At 40.2% G+C, this 20,441-nt stretch overlaps 1 protein-coding gene across 2 annotated transcripts in view; it reads left to right on the top strand.

Annotated features, from left to right (window-relative positions):
• Peak1 (pseudopodium enriched atypical kinase 1) overlaps positions 1–20,441 on the top strand; it is a 222,281-nt gene that overhangs the window by 35,572 nt on the left and 166,268 nt on the right. The window contains exon 2 of one of the 2 annotated variants that reach the window (XM_036193377.1): positions 11,228–11,290. The exons of the other annotated variant lie outside the window; for it this stretch is intronic. The gene's annotated coding sequence lies outside the window, so the exon portion shown is untranslated. The remainder of the gene's footprint in view (positions 1–11,227; positions 11,291–20,441) is intronic. 2 annotated transcript variants of the gene reach the window in all.

Below are 20,441 nucleotides of genomic sequence, written 5' to 3'. Positions count from 1 at the left end.
CCCTCTGTGGCATGCTTGGTTTACACACTATAAATTCTACCTAGTAAGAAACTTCCAGGTCAGTACCAGCTTGATAGCTTCATGTTCTGTGATTCAAGTATATGGTATTTTCAGCAGCAGGATCTTACCATTAAGTTCTAGAGCATAACCAAGAGTAATGGCAAAAGTCTGTGCTGTTTTGGGATTATCTATTCGAACTCAGTGACCAACAACCTGGAGAAGTAACCCATTCCTGACACTGAGCTTTTTATTTGTTAGCATATGGTGTTTAGTAGGGGCATTGTCCTCCTGTTTAAATGGAATGTAACTCCACTTAAACTCCCTTTTAATATGTATATATTTTTAGGAACCTTCTGCAGTAATAGACTTTCCTATTACTTTTTAAAAAGGTCTTTAGAGGGGCTGGAGAGGTGGCTCAGTAGTTAAGTATGCTTATTGGCTTTGACAGAACACAAGTTTAGTTGCCAGCATGCACATTAAGTGACTCATAATTACCTGTAACTCAGTTCCATGGAACATGACACCCTCTGGCCTCTACAGCTACCTACCTGCATATGATACACATACATTCACATAGGTAGACACACATATTAATTTAAAATAAGAGAACAACATTTCAGTCTTAAGACTCTCTGAAACTCCCTACAGGCATGACTTAAAGATGTTTTCTCTCTAGAAGGTAAATAGTTTAAAAATATTGTTATATTACCATTTTTAAATTCAGAATTCTTTTTATTGGCTTGGCATGGTAGCATATACATTAATTTCAGCACTCTGGAGGCAGAGGCAAATGGATCTCTGAGAGTTGGTAGCCAACCTGGTCTACATAGTGAGCACCAGGACAGCCAGGGCTACATAGAGAGACTCTGTCTCAAAAAAATCAAACGAACAGAACAAAACAAAATTCTTTTTTTTTTTTTTTTGCTTGTTTGTTTTTTGTGGCACAGTTTCTCTGTGTAAGAGTCCTGGCAGTCCTGGAACTCACTTTGTAAACCAGGCTGGCCTCGAACTCACAAGGATCCTCCTGCCCAGTGCCTCCTGAGTGCTGCGATTAAATGTGTGCACTACCACCACCTGGCCAAAATTCTTATTAAAGCTACATATTTATTTGAGTTTCAGCTTCACGCTTGTTTCCTTATGGCTTTTTTTTTTTTTTTTTAATGATTCTGTTGTTTCTTTAGTAATGTTCTAACTTGGTTTTAAGGTAATACATATTCGATCGATGACTTTCAAAGTAATTATCATATTATTGAACATTTAATTATTAAATTATAAAGATAACTTAAATTCTGATTTTACGTACTCAGTAAATTCCTATGATTAGAAAATTCTCTCGTGGTATTCTGTTATATAATTAATATACCAGCTAAAACTAATTAAAATTATTTGAGGCCCCTAGCAAAATCTGTAATTAGACATGCTGTTTATAATTAATTGACTCTTCTCATTATTACCTTTTCCTTCTCCTTGGAATTAATCACTTATGTTCTTCTTTAGTGATACTTGTCTTCCTGAACAAGACACTGACGAGAGCTCTGTGATAACTATGGATGGTTATAGGAACTTAATATTTAAACTTCTCTTTAAAACATAAAACAATTAGAGTTATATACTCTATAAAGCAGCATATTGAAGACTTTTGCCCTCGTTACCAAATTAAGAACTTATTTTACCAGATGCTAAAGGCAGCATAGAAAACAGGTAGATGTGACCATTTTTCTTCTGGAGTTCTTAAGGATCTGGATTTTTCTTGCAGATCTGGCTAATGTCTATCTAACTTTGGCAGGATTCCAACGGTCATTGAATCATTGGTAGGTCTAGTATGTCTTCATTTATTTTGGCAAATAACTAAGAATCTACCATAGTAGACTAGATAAAGGATAGGGTCCTTTGCTTTGAATATAAAGAATGAGAGTAATGTAGAGTATTTGTCAGTCAGTATCACAGAGGCACCACCCAGCCAAGACGACCCTAGCATGGATCATGGTCTTGAAGGAGTCTTCCATCCTTTATTCTGTGTTATGCTTTCCTGTTTGGTTGCTGGGTTGTTGAGGTGGTTGGTGTTGTGGTGGTGAAAGATCATGCTTTCAGTAGGTACAGCTGGCGGGGTGTGGGGCAGTGACGGGACCTGGCTACATTACAAAGAATCTAGGTACTTCCGCCCATCACTTCAAGATGTGCTGTAGTATAGCATCTTAATGTTAGCCTCCTCAGGATGTGTTCAAATACTGTCTGCAGAGGGCTTGCCTTCTGTGTCAATCACAGCTAGTCTGTGAAGTACTACATGGAAGTTCATGAAAAGTATACAGGGCAGATGAAGATTGAAATCGTATTGTCTGTATTCAAATGAGTGGAACTTGATCATCATTTTATGTGAAATAAGCCAGTTTCAGAAAAACAAGTACTGGACATTTTTCTCATGAAGAATCTAGCTTTTTATTTATTTATTTATGCATTCACTCATTCTTTTTTAACATGAAAGTAGAAAGGAGACTATTTTAGAAGAGATGAACAAGGGGAGAGTGCAGTCAGGGCAAACAAAGGCAAGGAGGGAGGTGAACATAATCAAAATATGTTATATGAATGGATGAAAGTGTTAAGGAGAGAGCCATTCCAGCTGAACTTTGCTGGGGGGGGGCACCCCCACCCCGCCCCCCCTCCTTAATGGGGCTTCCCAGCAGAGCTCTGTCTGCTTCTTCTCTCTACCCCAAGATGTTGCTTCTTCTGCTTCACTCTGCTAAAGCGGAAACCCTTGCAGCAATGTAGCAATCTCTTCCAGCTCCCGTGAAAAGTTGTTAACTTTTTTCTGCTTATCTCCCCCTCGCAAGAGAACAAACACATCAGCAAGTTTTTTTCTGCTCAGTCCTCTTAAGGGAACATCTCAGGAAAGTTTTTCTCTGCTCAGCCCTGCTAAGGGAACATTTCAGTAAAGGTTCTTCTGTTCTGTGCCGGTGAAAGATGATCTTTACCCAAAACTCTTTTAAGAAAGATTTATTTGGGAAGGAGGAGTCCAGGAGAGTGGCTGCCTCTGCCAGGGTAGGAAAGGACAGTCCACAACTGAACAGGCAGAGGGGCTTTTCTAGAGTTCCTTAGGGGTGAAATTTCTCCAGGGAGAAGGTTTTCTGCTCAGGGATTGGTTGGTTTCATTGGTCAGGGGCGGAGTTGGCTCTGGTTTCAGGGCCACCTGTGTTTCTTTAACTGGTTCTTTTTAGCTTTTTGCCTCTAATTTCAGGGTCAGGGTGTATTTCTTTCACTGGCTCTGGTTCTATGGTTAAAGTGTGTTTCTTTGGTTCTGGTTTCAGGGTCAGGGTATGTTTCTTAGGTTCTGTGTTCAGGACTGAAGTGTTTCTTTCACTGGCTCTGGGTTCAAGGTCAGGGTGCTAGAATTGGTGCTCAAGGATTGGTTGGTTTCCTGCTCAGATATTGGTTGGTTTTGTTGGTCAGTTTGTCAGGGGCAGAGTTGGCTCTGGTTTTAGGGCCAAACTGTTTCTTTCTCTGGCTCTGTCTGATTCAAGGGACCAAGTGTGTTTCTTTGGCTCTGGTTTCAGGGTCAGGGTGTGTTTCTTAGATTCTGGGTTTACAGCTAAAGTGTTTCACTGGCTCAGGTCTCACGGCCAGTGTGTGTTTCTTTCACTAGCTCTGGTTTCAGGGCCAGAGTGGGTTTCTTTGTCTGACCCCTTTTCCCTACAGGCCATGCCTCTTAATCCTTCCTAAACAGTCTACCAACTGGGAACCAAACATTCAAATATATGAGCCTATAGGGGCCATTCACATTCAGACCACCAAAAAGATAAAAGTACTTTTTCAGATACTTACTTTTTAAGTTGGATAAATAACACCATATTTGTACTTTTGAAATTGCTTCCTTTGGTTAGAGAACTACTGGAGTGTTTGATGTGGAAGTTTCTTCAACTATTTCCAAATTCATTTAGACATAGGAGAAGGAGGGACTGTAGGAATTTGTTAGTAAGGGCTGGACTAAGCATTGATAGAGCAAGAGTGCAATTAAAATCTCTCTGGTTCACCAAGAGGCTTCTAATGAGCAAACAGATTGAGGATGCTAGCTTTTTTAATGACATCAAACTGTTGACTGTGAGACTTTTTGGCTGACATCATGAAACTAATTTTGCTTAATGGCTATGGAGGCCTACAAATTCAAATGTGCAGAAAATGCAGTAAATAACTAGCTTGTCAGGATTCCAGTTGCCTGTCATCTTTTCTGTGAATAGAAGCTTTTGTTTCCAGATTGTCAGAAGCCATTACGTGGACCCCTTCAAGATTGTATTTGTATGTGCCATATAATTTAATTCAAAGCCCTCTAAATATAGCAGACAGCAACAGCAAAACACTGCATCATCTTCTACGTGTGGGATTGGGGAACACAACTCTGCACATCTCTTTTATATCAGAGAATTCTTAAAACATGTCAAACATTTGTTGTTGTGCAGGTTCTGGTTTTATTGCAAGAATTGACACATATCCTTAAAATACAGTAAAGTCATGGAAAATAGAGAAAATGTTTTCTCTATGATAGCGCAAGCTAGTTTTATGTCAACTTGACACAAACCGGAGTCCCTGGAGAAGAGGTAGCCTCAACTGAGAAATGGCCTTCATAAGATTGGGCTATAGGCAAGTCTATAGGGTATTTTCTTAACTTAGTGATTGATGTAGAAGGGCCCCACCCTTTGTAGGTGGTGCCATCTCTGGGCTGGTGGTCCTGAATTCTGTAAGTAAGCAAGTTTAGCCATGAAGAGCAAGCTAGTAAGCAGCACCCCTCTGTGGCCTCTGCATCTGTTCCTGCCTCCAGATTCCTGCCCCGTTTGAGTTCTTGTCCTGACTTCCTTTATTTTTGAACAATGATATGGAAGCTTAAGCCAAATAAACCCTTTCCTCCCCAAGATGCTTTGGTCATGGTGTTTCATCATGGCTGTGATAACTCTAATTAAGACATTGACTACTGAGCTTACTGAGCTATCTGAAAGTATCTTTCCTAGGATTTGTGTGGAATACAAAGGTAAGCAAGTGGTATTTTTCTTTCTATTTTATTTCATTTTCTATTGAGACAGGGTCTCTATCCTGGTCGTGGCTGTCCTGGAGCTCACTATGTAGACTAGGCTAGCTTGAACACACAGAGATCCACCTGCCTTTGCCTCTGAGTGCTGGGATTAAAGGCATACTCATCAAGCCCAGCTGCAAGTGATATCTTTCTAGGCATCTAGTTAAGAATTTTCTCTTGAAACTATGTAGTAAAATTTTTTTTGATGTATGTTTATATCTAGTGTTAAAGGCGACAGTAAAGATTTGAGTTGCTAATAGTTTCAAAGATGATTTTGAACAGAAGTGTTTTTAGATTTTCTGATGTCTTCATTTTTGTTCATCAATGTTATTTATTTTCTAATACTCTAATTAGTAAAGACTGTTTTCAGTGAAGTGTGTATCATATTCTAATATTATTGAGCACATATTTAGATAGCACTGAATTAGATTAGATTGAGTGGAATATCAGTTGTCACTATTTGTAGAATAAATTTACCCAGTAAAAAGAAAACTAAAGTAATCAGCATGTGAAAAGTCTCAGTTCTTTTAATGTGCTTAATGTTATGAAAAGAATAGTTCAACCTTAAATGCACAGGGTTTGTTTGATTTTGCAGGTGCATTGCATTTTTATGTTAATAAAAGCTCTCAGAACTTAAGCAGAAGCAGTTAAACTGCTTTGAGTCCTGATAATTAGCATATTAAATATAAGGGTTTTGATAACTTAAAATAGTATTTATTTTTGATCCATGCCCGCTGCTATGGCCAAAATGTCTGCAGGTATGTATGCAGGTTCAAGTGCTGTTGATGATGATAATTGGCAGACGCAAAAGCAAGTAGATGAGGTGACTGCTCTCTTGAGAGTCAGTGTGGATAAGGTGTTAGAAAGAGACCAGAGCTCTCAGTTAGATGACCGAGCAGATGCACTTCAGGCTGGTATTTGTCATTTTGAAACAAGTGCTGCCAAGTTGGAGAAAAAGTATTGGTAAAAGAATTGCAAGATGGGATGATAGGGATCAGCATCCTGGTGATTGTCATCGTCATTTTGGCATCATCATCATCATCATCATGTGATACGTCTCTTGAGGAAGAACCAGCAAAACCTTAGCCCACTGTTCAGGAACGTCTTCAAGACTTTCAATTTCGAACCAGCTATGCTATCAAGCTTACTCTCTTAGGGTTTCTATTTCTTTTCAGACACCATGACCACTGCAACTCTTCTCAAGGAAAGCATTTGATTGGGGCAGGCTTACAGTTCAGAGGTTTAGTCAGATCCATGGTGGGAAGGATGGTGGCACACAAGCAGATGTGGTGCTAGGGAAGGAGCTGAGAGGTCTACATCCAAATTGGCAGGAAGAAAGAGCGACACTAGACCTAGTTTGAGCATTTGAAACCTCCAAGCACACCTCCTCAGCAAGGCCACACCTAATACTGCCACTCCCTGTGAGCCTGTGGGGACCATAATTTCATTCAAAGCACCACGCTGGCCTAGTGTTATTTTCAAATGGTTACTTTGGTTAGTTTACATACAGATCAATGTCTAAGAAATGTGCCTTTGTTTTTAATATACACTCAAAGCTTGAGGTGTGGCCAACCCTGCCCACAATTTGCACAATGCTTTTACAGGTTTATGGATTGACTGGGAAAGAGGACTTCCGGTGCTTCATTCTGGCATTTAGAGTCTCTGTTGAAAAGTCAGGTGTTATTCTGTGGGTCTGCTTTTATGTTACTTGATCTTTTTCCTTGCAGCTTTTATTTTCTTTCTTTGTTCTGTATGTATGGTGTTTTGATTATTAGTTGTCATAGGGAATTTCTCTCTCTCTCTCTCTCTCTCTCTCTCTCTCTCTCTCTTTCTTCCTTCTCCTCCCCCCATCCCCCTCACCCCCGGGCATGGTTTCTCTATGTGGCCCCGGCTGTTCTGAAACACCCTCTGTAGACCAGGCTGGCCTTAAACTCTGAGATCCACCTGCCTCTGCCTCCTGAGTGCTGAGATTAAAAGTGTGCACCACCACTGCCCAGCTAGGGAACTGGTGTTCTGTATACTTTATGTAGTTTAATAGGCACCTGCCTCTTTAGGTTGAGGAAAATTTCTTCTGTGATTTTGTTAAAAATACTTTCTGTGCCTTTGACCTGGGTTTTTTTCTCTTTCCTCTATTCTTATTATTTATAGACTTGGTCTTTTCATAGTGTCCCAGATTCCTGGATTTTTTTGTACCTGGACTTTCTAGAGTTTTGTTTTGTTTTGTTTTATGACAGGGTTTCTCTGTGTAGTCCTGGATGTTCTGAACTCTCTAGGTCAGGCTGGCCTCGAACTTGTAGAGTCTACTTGCCTCTGCCTCCTAAAGTGCTGGGATTAAAGGCTTGCGCCGCCGCTGCCGACGCCACCACTGGGCTTGAGTTTTTAGTTTTAACATATTTTTGATTGAGGTATCCATTTCTTCTACCTTGTTTTCAGTACCTGAGATCTCTCTTCCATGTCTTGTACTCAGTTGGTGAGGCTTACCTATGAGGCTTTTGTTTGACTTTAACTTTTTAATTTCAGTTTTATTTCAGTTTGGATTTTCCTTAGTGATTCAATCTCTACTTTTATGGCTTCAACTGTTTTCATTATTTTATTCCATTGTTTCTTTGTGTTCTCACAGACTGCAATAGGGGATTTATTCATGTCTTCTTGAAGGCCCTTGAACATATTCATAATTGGTATTTTGAAGTCCTTGTCTTGTTCTTCAGCTGTATTGCATTTTGCAGGGCTGCTGTAGTAAGGTTACTGGGTTGTACTGGAAGCATATTGTCTTGGCTGTTCATGTTTGTGGTTTTGTGCTGGTATCTAGGCATTTGGGGTCATGCAGATTAAGGTGACTGTAGGTGCTCTTGCCCAGTTTTGCCTTTGTTGGGTGTTTAGGGCTGAACATTCAACAGTCACTTATTCTCATCACTTTGAGTCTTTGTATTCACCATGGCCCAGTGCAAAAAGAAATTTTTCTGACCAATGCTAAGCTCAGCAATAACTTGTGTGTATAAAGTAAATATTTAAGAAGGGCTGGAGAGATGGCTTAGAAGTTAAGAGCACTGACTGCTGCTGCTGGCTGTGCTTGAGTTCAATTCCCAGCGACCACATGATGGCTCACAACCATCTATAATGAGATCTGGCGCCCTCTTCTGGCGAGTAGGCATACATGCAGACACAATACTGTATACATAATAAATAATCTTTTTTTTTTTTTTTTTTTTTTTAAATTTTAAAGAAGGCAGCTTGACGAATGTTACTTAACCATACATCTGTAGTTGGTTCCTTTAGGACCTATGACCTTCCTAACTATGGGCTTTTGACCAGGTTTACGGTGTCAGATAGGATTTTTTTTTTCCCACATAGTAGGCCTCAAGTCCAATCAGAAAGTTAGTAACATTCATACCTGTTGTACTAGTGGGTACTTCTTGCCTGACAGGTTGATATTGTAGCACACAAGGTTCTCCGCTGGGTGAGACTTGATGGCTTTTCTTCCCTAGCCAGCAGGGAGGAGGCATCCAACTCAGTCCTAGAATAATTTTGCTATATCTTGCAATGGTAATGTGTAGGGTCTTGGTTCTTGATCAGTAGGGCCTTCCCATTTATTTCTGGAGGGCAGTCAAGAGCAATGCTAATAGCCTGCATTCTTTGGGGACCCTTTAGGGCCTCTCTGACCAACAATTCAGAAAGGTTCCCATACCCAACACTGGGATTTCTGTCTAATAACCTGTAGCTTCTGGGAGCAACATTATTTGTCCGTGTGGAATACTTCCATTTTCTTTTTAATTATATTTTTAAATTAACTTATGAAGCAGTAGGTCTCTATAGGATTTTTAAAATACATCTTCAATATTGGTTAACTCTTCCCCTTCCCCATTTCCCACCTTACTCCTGCTTATTTAAAAGGTTGCTGGAAAAGTTACTGTTTTAAAGGACTTGAATTTTGAGTGTGTGTGTGTTGTCTCTGTGTCTATGGTAAATGTATGTGAGTATGCAGGTGTGTGTCCACATGCATGTTGATGCCAGAGCAAGACATCAGGTGTCTTCCTCTTGCTGTTGGCTGTATTACCTTGAGATAACGAGCTCTCTGAATTTGCCTGTTTCTGCCTGTAAATGCTGGGGTCATGGGCACATGGAGGCATGCCAGTCTTTTTATGTGGGTGCTGGGATTCTAACTCAGGACCTCATCATGCCTGCAGAGCAAGTGCTTTTACCCACTGAGCCATTTTCCTTGCCCCAGGACTTGAACTTTTTAAGGCTCTTGTTGACTATTAGAAAAATTGCTTCCCAGAAAGATTTTTTCTAGTTTACATGATCAAGAACAGATAGCCATTATATATATTATTCTAATATATATTGTGGTATATTACATTATATAATCTGTAGCAGTCAGAACAGTGTAGATTATGTTATAGTAACAACCCCCTAAATCTTTGTGGCTTATTACAACGTCAAAGTTTCTTTTTTCTCTTGTTTGCTCCCGCTGTATATTTCAGGAGGAGAACCTACCCTTTTTGAGTCATTTAGGTCGCCCTCATGTCTGTAAGTTTCATCTATCCCATCATTGCTTCTTTAATCTCTGTGTTGGTCTTCTAATTATGTAGTGGCCTAAAGTTTATTCCTAGAAATGTCTCATGTCTATATCCATTTAATAGTTAGGATAGAAATACCAAACTTGGGCTGGGCGGTGGTGGCGCATGCCTGTGATCCCAGCACTCGGGAGTTAGAGCCAGGCGGATCTCTGTGATTTTGAGGCCAGCCTGGGCTACCAAGTGAGTTCCAGGAAAGGCGCAAAGCTACACAGAGAAACCCTGTCTCGAAAAAAACAAACACAAACAAAAAAAGAAATACCAAACTTGAAAGAAGGCCATGAAGTGCAGTCTTACCATGAATTAAAACTTTTTCAATATTTATTTATGGTAGGGAGCTCAAGCATGCCATTGTGGATGTGTGCAATCAGACTCAGGTCTCTCCTGCTATGGAGGTGCCAGGGACTGAACTCAGGTCATCAGGCTTGGCAGCATGCACCTTTACCCATCAAGTCATCTTGCCTTGAATTTTAAGATCTGGAGCAACACAAATGGCCAGCATTTTTTAAAACAACTATAATTTCATTGACAAAAGATGATGATACCTCATTTTAATTTGATTTTTTTGCTAGTATAAATAATTGTTTCATATTTATAAGACGTTAAAATTTAAGTTTCTGTTTTACTTTGCTTTTATAAGTAGGTGCTGTTGGCTTGCTTTTACATTTCCTAGTTTTAAAATTCTGTTTTGTCTTTGTCTCTCTCTCTCTTTCTCTCTCTCTCTCTGTGTGTGTGTGTGTGTGTGTGTGTGCATGCGTGCATCTGTCTGTCTGTCCGTCCGTCCCCAGAGAAGTATGCTGGTGCTCTCTGCTTTATTCCTTCGAGAGAAGGTCTCTTCCATAACTTGTAGCTCACAGCTGACTGGCCACTGAGTTCCTGGGATCCATCTGTTCTTCCCCCATGCTGGGGTTATGCTGTGTCTGTGGCCATAATCTGCTCTTTTGTATGGATGCTAGGGATCCACACTCTGGAGTTTGTGCTTGTAAAGCAAGTGCCATGCCTGAGTGTTTTCTATTGCTGTGATAAAATACCATGACCATAACCCAAAGCAACTCGAGGAGTAAAGGTTTATTTCACCTTATAGCTTATAAATCCATCACTGAAAGAAGCCAGGACAGGAACCTGCAGGCAGGAACCTGCAGGCAGGAACTGGAACAGAAGCCATGGAAGAGTGACTTACTGACTGAACTCCCCATGGCTTGCTCACGCCTGTTTTCTTATAGCTCCCAGGACTACCGGCCCAGAGTTGTACCACTCATAGTAAGCTGGGCACTCCCACATCAATTATCAACAACGAAAATGTCCCACAGGCCAGTCTGGTTGGGCATTTTCTCAGTCTAAGTCCTCTCTTCCCAAATGACTCTGGATTGTGTCAGGTTGATGTAAAACTAGGCAGCATGTGCTCTAACGCATTGAACTCTCTCTCCAGCCCCAAGAGTTCTTAATTCTTGACTTGGAACAGGCTTCTCAAGAACAAATGATTACAAAAGAGTTAGGGAGTAAAATAATCAAGTTAAGGTTTCCCGATGTGAAGAATTACAGTGCCAGCTCAGATTTAGTTTTATTGACCATGTCCATTTTTCCTTCTTCATTTCAGGTGTCTGTCTCCAGGACTTATGCTCTAGATGATTTCTTGGTGGCTTGTCTAAAAAATTCTAAGGTGAGATATTTATGAATGCATTTGCCACTTTAAATACATTTTATAATGAGAATGAGTTGCTTATGAAAAAGTTAAGGTGAAACTTAATGTCTTTCCCTAAGTGTTTTTAATAGGTAGCAAAACTTGTTTATAGTTCTATGTAGCAGTCTGCTTATTTTTAGTTTATGGGCTATTGGGGACATAAACTGACTCCATTGCTAAGATGCTTTGGAGTGTCCCTCCCTCCCTCCCTCCCTCCCTCCCTCCCTTCCTCCCTCCCTTCCTTCCTTTCTTTATTCTTCTCTTGTATTTTACATTCTGACTGCTGTCTCTCCTCCCCCTAGTCTCTCCTCCCCACCTCCCCTTTCTCTCAGATCCACTCCCTCCATCCCCCCTCAGAAAAAAGCAGGCCTCTCAATGACATCAACCAAATATGGCATAATAAGCTACAGTTAAGAACAGGCAGGCTGGGCAGTGGTGGTGCATGCCTTTAATTCCAGCATTCGGGAGGCAGAGCCAGGCGGATCTCTGAGTTTGAGGCAAGCCTGGTCTACAGAGCAAGATCCAGGACAGGCACCAAAACTGCACAGAGAAACCCTGTCTCAAAAAAACAAGACAAACAAACAAACAAACAAACAAACAAACAAAGACCAGGCACATACAATCATCACATCAAGGCTGGATGAGGCAACCCAGTAGGAGGAAAAGGGGTCCCACAATCAGGCAAAAAATGTCAGAGACAGTCCCTGCTCCCACTGTTAGTAACCCAACAAGAATACCAAGCTACACAGCCATAACATATATGCAGAGGTCCTAGGTCAGAACCCTGTAGGCTTGCTGATCTCTGGTCAGTTGATTCTGTGGGCTGTGTTCTTATAAATGTTGATCCCCCCAGTTCCTCTGATCCTTCTTTCCTCTCCTCCACAGGACTCCCTGACCTCTGCCTAATGTTTAACTGTGGGACTCTGCATCTCATCTGTTTCTTTCAGTTGCTGGTTGAAATCTCTGTGTTCTCTTTGGTGAGGATTATGTTAAGTCCTGGTCCCAGAACCTTTAGGCAGGACAAACTTTAGGTTTAGTGGCTGGGTTGGTGTCCCAATCCCTTCACTGGACTGTATTTTTTAAATTTCTTTCTCTTCTTGAAAAATAGAATTTAAGTTCATGCTGCTGATCTGACACTCTTAAAGAAAATTTTGGCTTTATAATCTAATGGTTTTGAAGATTTTCATTTATATTTATTATTTTTTTTATTTTGAGATAATCTCACTATATATCTTGTTGGTCTGGAACTTCCTTTGTAGGCCAGTATGATTTGAACTCTCAAAGATCCATCCACCTGCTTCTTGCTTCTGGGGTGCTGGAACTAAAGGTGTTTACCATCATACCCTAATCTGATATGTTTAAAGACAAATCCTATATTAGTTAAGTCAGATTAAAACAACTGCTATTTTAAAAGGCTAGTTAGAAGGGGTTTCATACATCTCTACTGTCTAACACTCAATCATGTTCTATAATTCCTTCTATTTTTTTTTTTTTTTTCGAGACAGGGTTTCTCTGTGTAGCTTTGCACCTTTCCTTGGTAGCCCAGGCTGGCCTCAAACTCACAGAAATCCACCTGGCTCTGCCTCCCAAGTGCTGAATTCCTTCTATTTGTAGGCTTATGTAATAAGGTGTATCTATTCATGTGCTATATTGGTTTCTATACAAAGTTTCCCTTTTACAGAAAGCTTCTGAAGATAAAAGTCTACTCTAAAGCTAATACTAAAGTCTTTCCCATTTTTTTACCTGTCTTGACTCAAGTCCTCTTCCTTTCCAAATTTTCTATTTAAAAAAAAAATCGTCTGGAGGCAGGCTGGAGCTGGAGCTCAGTAGGTAGAATACTTATCTAATGCTCACCAAACCTAGGGTTGACTCCCCAGCTCAACATTACCCTGACCTGGCAGTGCATGCCTTGTAATACCAGCACCCAGGAGGAAGAGACAGGAGGACCAGACGTTCAAGGTTTTCCTTACCTTGCGAGCTTGAGGCTAGACAGATGAATACATGAAACCCAGTCTCCCCTGCCCGCCCCCCCCCCCCCCACACACACACACATTTTCTCCTTCATTTAGAATTTTGAAGTGGCCATTACACCTCTTGTCTAGTCTCCTCCTGGGAGTCCAGCTACTCTAAGCCCTTCTTGTCACTGTCAGCATGCTGATTCTTTCCCTCAAAGATAAACGTCAGTGTGTCAGTCTGATTTTTTCAGAATCCTTCAGTATCTTTGGAGTCCACGATATTTTAGACTCCTTCAGAAGGAAGCATTGTAATCTAGTCTTTCTCTGTTTTCCTCAACTCACTGCATCCTAAGCATGATTGTTTAGTTCATGTCACATCTTTACTGAGAAATAATTTACATATCATAAAATTGACTCACTTAAAGTGTACAACGTAATAATTTTGTGACATTGCAGAGATGTACAACCATTAACAATCTAATTTTGAAGTAGTTCAGCACTCTTAAAAGTGCCAAATCCCAGATAGTTGTCATCTCCTCCCTTTCGGCTGCTGATGTGCTTGCTGGCTACTGAGCTGTTCTGGATATTTCTTTCACATTCTGTGAAGTTTCCAGGTTCACCCATGTTGTAGCATGTATCAGTACCCCATTACTTTTTTTTTTTTTTTTTTGAGCTGAGGATCGAACCCAGGGCCTTGCGCTTGCTAGGCAAGCACTCTACCACTGAGCTAAATCCCCAAACCTCCCCCCCCATTACTTTTTGTAGAAGAGTGATAGTCTATTTGCATCTGGCCCTAGGCTAGAGAAAGTTTCTGAGTAGTCAGTTTTTAGTTTTTCAAGGGTTAAAATAAAATTCTTTACTATTTTGGATGAATTAGGGTAAACAGGAGGCTGAACCTAAGAAAGTAGAAGCCCATGCTGTTAGGAAGCTGAGCACAGAGGTGGTGGCCCTCCCTCTCAGTGTTTAGAACCTGAAGTGTTCTGGATCCAGGGCAGGCTGAAGACCAGATAAAGGAGATAAGAGTGGAAGTGAGCTGAGCAAGACTGCAGAACCAGGTCTTCATGGACTCCAGCTTGTGGTGAGAGGGTCTCAAAGGGCCACCTGATCTAGGCATGCAGCTCTGCCTGAAAGTATGGTAACTGTAGGGCATGTGATGGTGGGGTGGGCCATCTTTCCTGCAATTCCCTTTAGATGCTGCAGTCTATTAGCTATATCAAGTTTGATCCTGTCACCAAATGTCCAGGCTCTCTACACAGCCCCTTATCATCTTCAGTACCTGTCATTCATCTCCCCTCTAGTCCTACAGGGTTCATACACTGTCTTGTAAGTGGACACAGGGCATTCTGGGATTCCAGGGAGATGGAAAGTAGTCTCTGGGAGTGAGTCCCAGTACCACTTCCTTTTGGTGATCAGCACTGCTCACTACTTAGGAAGAGATGTGGCCATATAGATTCAAGTCCTCCTGTAATTAAAGGAAGTTTCTAATAATCTTTCAGTACGGATGCCAAGCTTCATTATTCTGAGCCTTTATTCTTTTTAAATAAAGAATATCTTTTGTTGTATGTCAAGAAAGACTTCTCTAAGTTGGCATTGTGTTCATACCTTTAGTGCCTTATCTTTTCTTGGAGATGAAGTTCAAACTCTCACATCATCTTTTGAACATCTCTAGTGACCACTGCTCACATTTCCATCCTCACCTATTTTTCAAGTCTTTTCTTTAAGGTAGATAACTCTTTCCTACCTGTACAACTTTGCACACAAATATCAAGCAGATGTCTATTATCTTAATGGCTTTTAGACACGTCTTGTAAAATGTGACTTATTTAAATGCATTGCTATTCAGTTGGCTGGTCTCTGGGTTTTCTTTTAATCAATTTCCCGGTTTTACTGTTCCTCTAGCTATTTGATAATGCAGAATTTGTAAAATAACTATTGTGTGATAGTGAATCATCTTGACTAAGTACAGGAACTGATTGACTTATTGGCAGAAGAATTAGCTTAAATTCTGAGCATGAAAGAAAGAAGAGCAATTTAAAGACTTGATTGGGGAACTTATAGTAGAGCCATTAATGATAGAAACAGTAAACTTTTTTATTATGATGGAATACCCAGCAACTCAGTGCCCAGATGTGTGGTTGAAATCTATGAATGACATAACCACAATAAAAACAATTCTGGGCCGGGCAGTGGTCGCGCATGCCTTTAATCCCAGCACTCGGGAGGCAGAGCCAGGTGGATCTCCGTGAGTTCGAGGCCAACCTGGGCTACCATGTGAGCTCCAGAAAAGGCGCAAAGCTACACAGAGAAACCCTGTCTCGAAAACCTCCAAAAAACAAACAAACAAACAAACAAAAACCAAAAAAAAACCCAATTCTGTCTACCTTGTCCTAAGTTAATATTAATTAAAGTTTCAGTGAGGAAAATACATTCTAAAAACCTGTCTTTGGAAATTTATTCTTATAATAAACATTTTTACATCAAGAAGCTGATTTATTCTGCTAAATACAGCATGGGACAGTATCCTTGAATGGGACTAGAGTATTGGCTGAATAAAGAAGTACTTGCTGAAGCATATTTCTTTGTGTACTCAAGTTTTGTGTAAGAAAGGCTTTTAGTCGCTGTTTTAAGGGATGTAGGAGGAAGTGTCATAGGTTTTAGTCATGATTCCAGTTTGGCTGGCTGATATTCGGTGACTTCCGTTTCCTGCTGACTCAGTCTTATTGTGAAGACCAGTTTGTGTACATGTGAACGTGCTCTATAACCAGAAGTCCAGATTCAGGCTGAAGCAAGATCTTAGCTCTTTCTCTGCCATCGTTTTAACTGTAGGCTGGCAAAGCTCTAGCTGGAGCTTTTGTTATAAGTAAGTACCATTAACATTATGTTCAGTTCTATGACTTAGAATTATTTTTCCTTTTATTTTCTGCTTACTCTCATTTCTCTTGCTGATACACATGACTGTCAGATAGTAAGAATTAAGTTCCATTAATTGTTGCTGATTTTGTTTCATTTAATAATTAAACTTTATTTAATAATAAATCTAGTGTGGTAGGTGGTATTGCCTCATTTTCCTGTTGAGGAAAACTTGAGGATTGGGGAGATTACATCACTACTAAATGCTAGAGATATGATTCCAGTCAGTTTTCTGAAGACAGTGTTTCCTTTTTTAAAACATGTGGCTTAAGCGAAGACCTATTGCCATGTGCCTCAGCTAAAGCAAGCTTTTTCCCTCTATTTTCCCTCTTTGCTTGTTCTCAATCATGGTTAGTGTCTAACCAAAATACTATTATAGAAAAAATACATTTGGTAGCATAACTTGGAAATGTTAACATTACAACACCCTAAAATGTCATATTAATATTATATAACATTGAGCATGCATCTGGGGAGCGAGCCTTCAGGGCTGTAAAATAGTTGTCTTTCAAGTAAGATGAGTCTCCCCCCTTTTTTAAATCAGTATAACAAAGTAATAGGTTTACCTTGGCATTTCATACATATATGTCATTATATTTTGTTCTAATTAATCCCCAAGCTAATGTTTTTAATAGGCATATTTTATTTTTAAGGTGTTGCACTGTTTATTATAGATGCTTATAAGCCAAAAGTGCTTGCTTTAGCACTGTGGGTTGCAACCCCTTTGGGGTCCAATGACTCTTTCATAGGGGTTGTATATCAGACAGTTACTTTCCAATTCATAACAGTAGCAAAATTACAGCTATGAAGTAGCAGTGAAAATAATTTTATGGTTAGGAGTCAGCACAACATAAGGAACTGTACTAAAGGATCTCAGTGTTGGGAAGTTTGAGAACCACTGCTCCAGCAGGAAAATGGGAGAATAATGTTTTTAATTTGTCCAGGTGTGGTGGAGGCTGAGGCAAGAGGATGCTGAGTTGGAGGCAAACCTGCCTGAAAGAAATATTTCAATCATCTATTTCTTAATTTAGGAAAGGTATTAAATAGGGAAGTTTTTTCTATTTTGTCTGAACATTTATTTTAGGAGGATGTTTTTGTAATACCTCTGGTTTACATTAACTAAGAAAAACCTCTAGAGTACCTGAGTCAGTTGTCAAGAATGAAGGCAGGCTCCAGATACTGATCTTACTTAGAACGTTGTTCCTTTTGGGGTGAATGACAGCAGGGACACACCAGGACCCTCACACTGATCTGTCTGACCCACAGACCTTTGCCCTAGAATCACTCATGTTTCTCTTTTCTGTTAAAATTTCCCAGTGGTTATTATTTGTCTAAAAGTCTGTATGAGTAGCTCATTTGTCATCGTTTTAATTTTGTTTTTCCCCCAAGCGGTGATTTTGAGATGGTTGTGGTACATTGAGATCTTACTTGCTGCTGTTGTTAAAAACATCAGAATTCATAAAACTTTAACATTGCTGGATTTCCTTTCTGTCCTGTGAGTGGGGAAAGTATCCCAGCACTGCAGTCATCTACTACCTACCCCGGGGACTAGTTTGCCTTCAGCCTGCTTATTTGCTGGATCTTTCTCATCCTTAGTGTCTGTTCTTCTATGAATTTTCCTTGTCTGCTCACCAGAAATTAGTGCACCCCAAACTGGTTTGTTTCAAGACTTTTATATTGTTTTCTTCTCACTTAATCACTAATTGATTTGTTGTCATTTATTTTACATTTGTCTCTCCTGGGCTCAAGGGACAGAGCTTGTGTCTTACCTCTGTAGTCCTAGGATCTGAAGCAGTGTACACATAATAGTGATCCTAGTAATGCATCTTAAGTAGCCAAAGAGTGAACACATTGTGTACTTGTTATGTACAGTGTCTTCCTTCCTTTGATTTCTTTGTGCCTGCCTGCCTTCCATCTCTTCCTTTCTCTTTCTCTCTCTTTCCCTCCTTCCTTCCTCCCTTCCTTTCTTGGAAAATACAGTCTATCAATGTTTTCTTCAACTAATGTTTATGTACCTTTGATATTTTTCCTGTTGTTTGTTATTCTGTCCTTAGTAGGGTTATTTTGGAGGAAGGGAAAAACTTACAGTTCAACTCTTGAGAAATGACAATTTCTGTCTACCCACTACCTTCTGGGTGGGTGTCAGAGCTGGTACAGTCTAGTCACAAAAGCAGTGAACAGGTAAGAAAACTGACTGCTAACATCTGCTTCCATCCTGCTTGAGTTGGCCTTTCTGTCAAGGGCTTGTCATTGTCAACTCAGCAAAATGAAATCCTCTTCTTGCAAACATCTTTCTATAGGACTGTGGGACAAAAATGAATGCAGGTTTACAAAGCAAGCTAAAATGTACCGCCAGAACAAAGCAGAACGATTTCCTGCTGCTCCAGCTCGAATCCCGAGTCAAGACAGCTCCATGTATTCTCAGGAGGGATGATGACACTGGAAGCTTTGTCATGTCAAAGGGTAGATTTGATGCCGTATTTACCAGGATGGGTAAGGAAAGTGACAGTTGCCCAGCACACAGCTTTGATTCTAGAGCTTCTGTTTCTATTGTAGTCCTTCTGTATTTGTTTTTTAAGTTAACTTTATGAAAAAGAAAGGGCATTTTTGAATGAAAGTCTGGTTTCTTTGCCAATTCGTTCTTTAAGCTGTTACTTCATTCAATATAAATCTCTCTTTCTGTGTGTGTGTGTATGTGTGTATGTGTGTGTGCGCACACATGTGCACACACTGCACACACATTGCATGCATGTAATTGTGTATATGCCTGTGTCTGTATGCACTCATGTGGAAGCCAGAGCAGGATATTGGGTGTCAAACTCTGTCATTTTCTACTATATTTCCTTGAGACAGGATCTCACTGAATCTGTAGCCTGCTGTTTTTGCTGGGCTGGCTGGCTAGCAAATTCTCTGGATCCTTCTGTCTTTGCTCCCTGATGGTAGGTTTACAGGTGTGTATAGCTATGCCCAACTTTTCACATGAGTGCTTGGGATTTGAACTCAGGTCCTCATGTTTGCAGAGCAATCACTCTTGCCTACTGATCCATCTTTCCAACCCCATGGATTCCTTTGAAATATGATATCTTGATCATAGTATGTTCCGTTATCAATATATACATAGAGGCTTTAAAATGTATTTAAATAAATTGTACATTATGAGTATAACAATTATGTCATGCCTCAGTGATATTAGATGTGGTGTTGGTCTGCCTTGATCCATTTTGGTAATTTTATTTTTGAAATGATTCTCGGTCTGAGTTAGTTTTGAAATTGTGCTCCTGTTAAAAGTTGTTATTTATTCAGTATCCTCTTATAAAAATCCTTTCTTGAAGCTCTGATTGATGTTGTTAAATTCTGCTTTAAATAGTTTGTTTCAAAAATTAACAGGAGTTCCATGCAAAATGAGGGTACTAAATAATTTTTTGGTCGTGTAGGGTACATGGTAAAAAGCTGTACCGGTTGTCTAATGAATGGCCAAAATCACATAATCATCCCAGTTAATGGAGAAATTTGTTAAGATTTAGCACCCTTTCATGATAGGAGCAGTCATCAAACTAAGAGCAGAAGAAAAGTATTTAACCTAATGAGGACCATTTATGCAGTGCTCACAGCCAGCCTATGCTGGTGCATCAACTGTGAGTTTTTCCTCGGACATCAGAATATATCCTATTAGGAATCCTAACCAGAGCAGTCAGAAAAAGAAAATAAAAATGATCCAAGCTGGATAGGGAAAAAGTAAGATTATCTGTTTGCAGAGAACTTAATGTTATAGGTAGGAAATTCTAGCATTATGCAAAAAATTGTTAGAACTAACAGACTCAACTGTTTGCTGGATCCCATCCCTGTTAGCCTGGAAGCTCGGAGGCCCAGCGCCATGGAATGTGCAGAGTGGCAGAAACAAGAGAGACCCCATCAACAAACGGGAGGAAGAGAATTGACTTCTTAGAGTGGTCTGTCCTCTGACTCCCACACGTGTACCGTGACACGTACATGTCACACTCCCACACAGTCCCCGTTGACTTCTTAGAGTGGTCTGTCCTCCCACACGTGTACTGTGACACGTACATGCCACACTCACACACAGTCCCACACACATACACAATAACAATTTCAAAACTAAAACAAAGCTATAATAATCCACATTGTGTGGTACTGGTATAAAGACATGTATGGAGCAATGAAATAGAACAGAAAGCCCAGAAGTCAGCCTTTTTTTGTATGTCAAGTGATTTTTGTATAGCAAAACCATTCCTGGGGAAGATCAG

This window comes from Onychomys torridus, chromosome 7 (assembly GCF_903995425.1).
Source record: "Onychomys torridus chromosome 7, mOncTor1.1, whole genome shotgun sequence".
In the NCBI taxonomy this organism is placed as follows: domain Eukaryota; kingdom Metazoa; phylum Chordata; class Mammalia; order Rodentia; family Cricetidae; genus Onychomys; species Onychomys torridus.
Note: the sequence above shows the minus strand (reverse complement) of the source record. Positions and strands in the feature narration are given on the sequence as shown.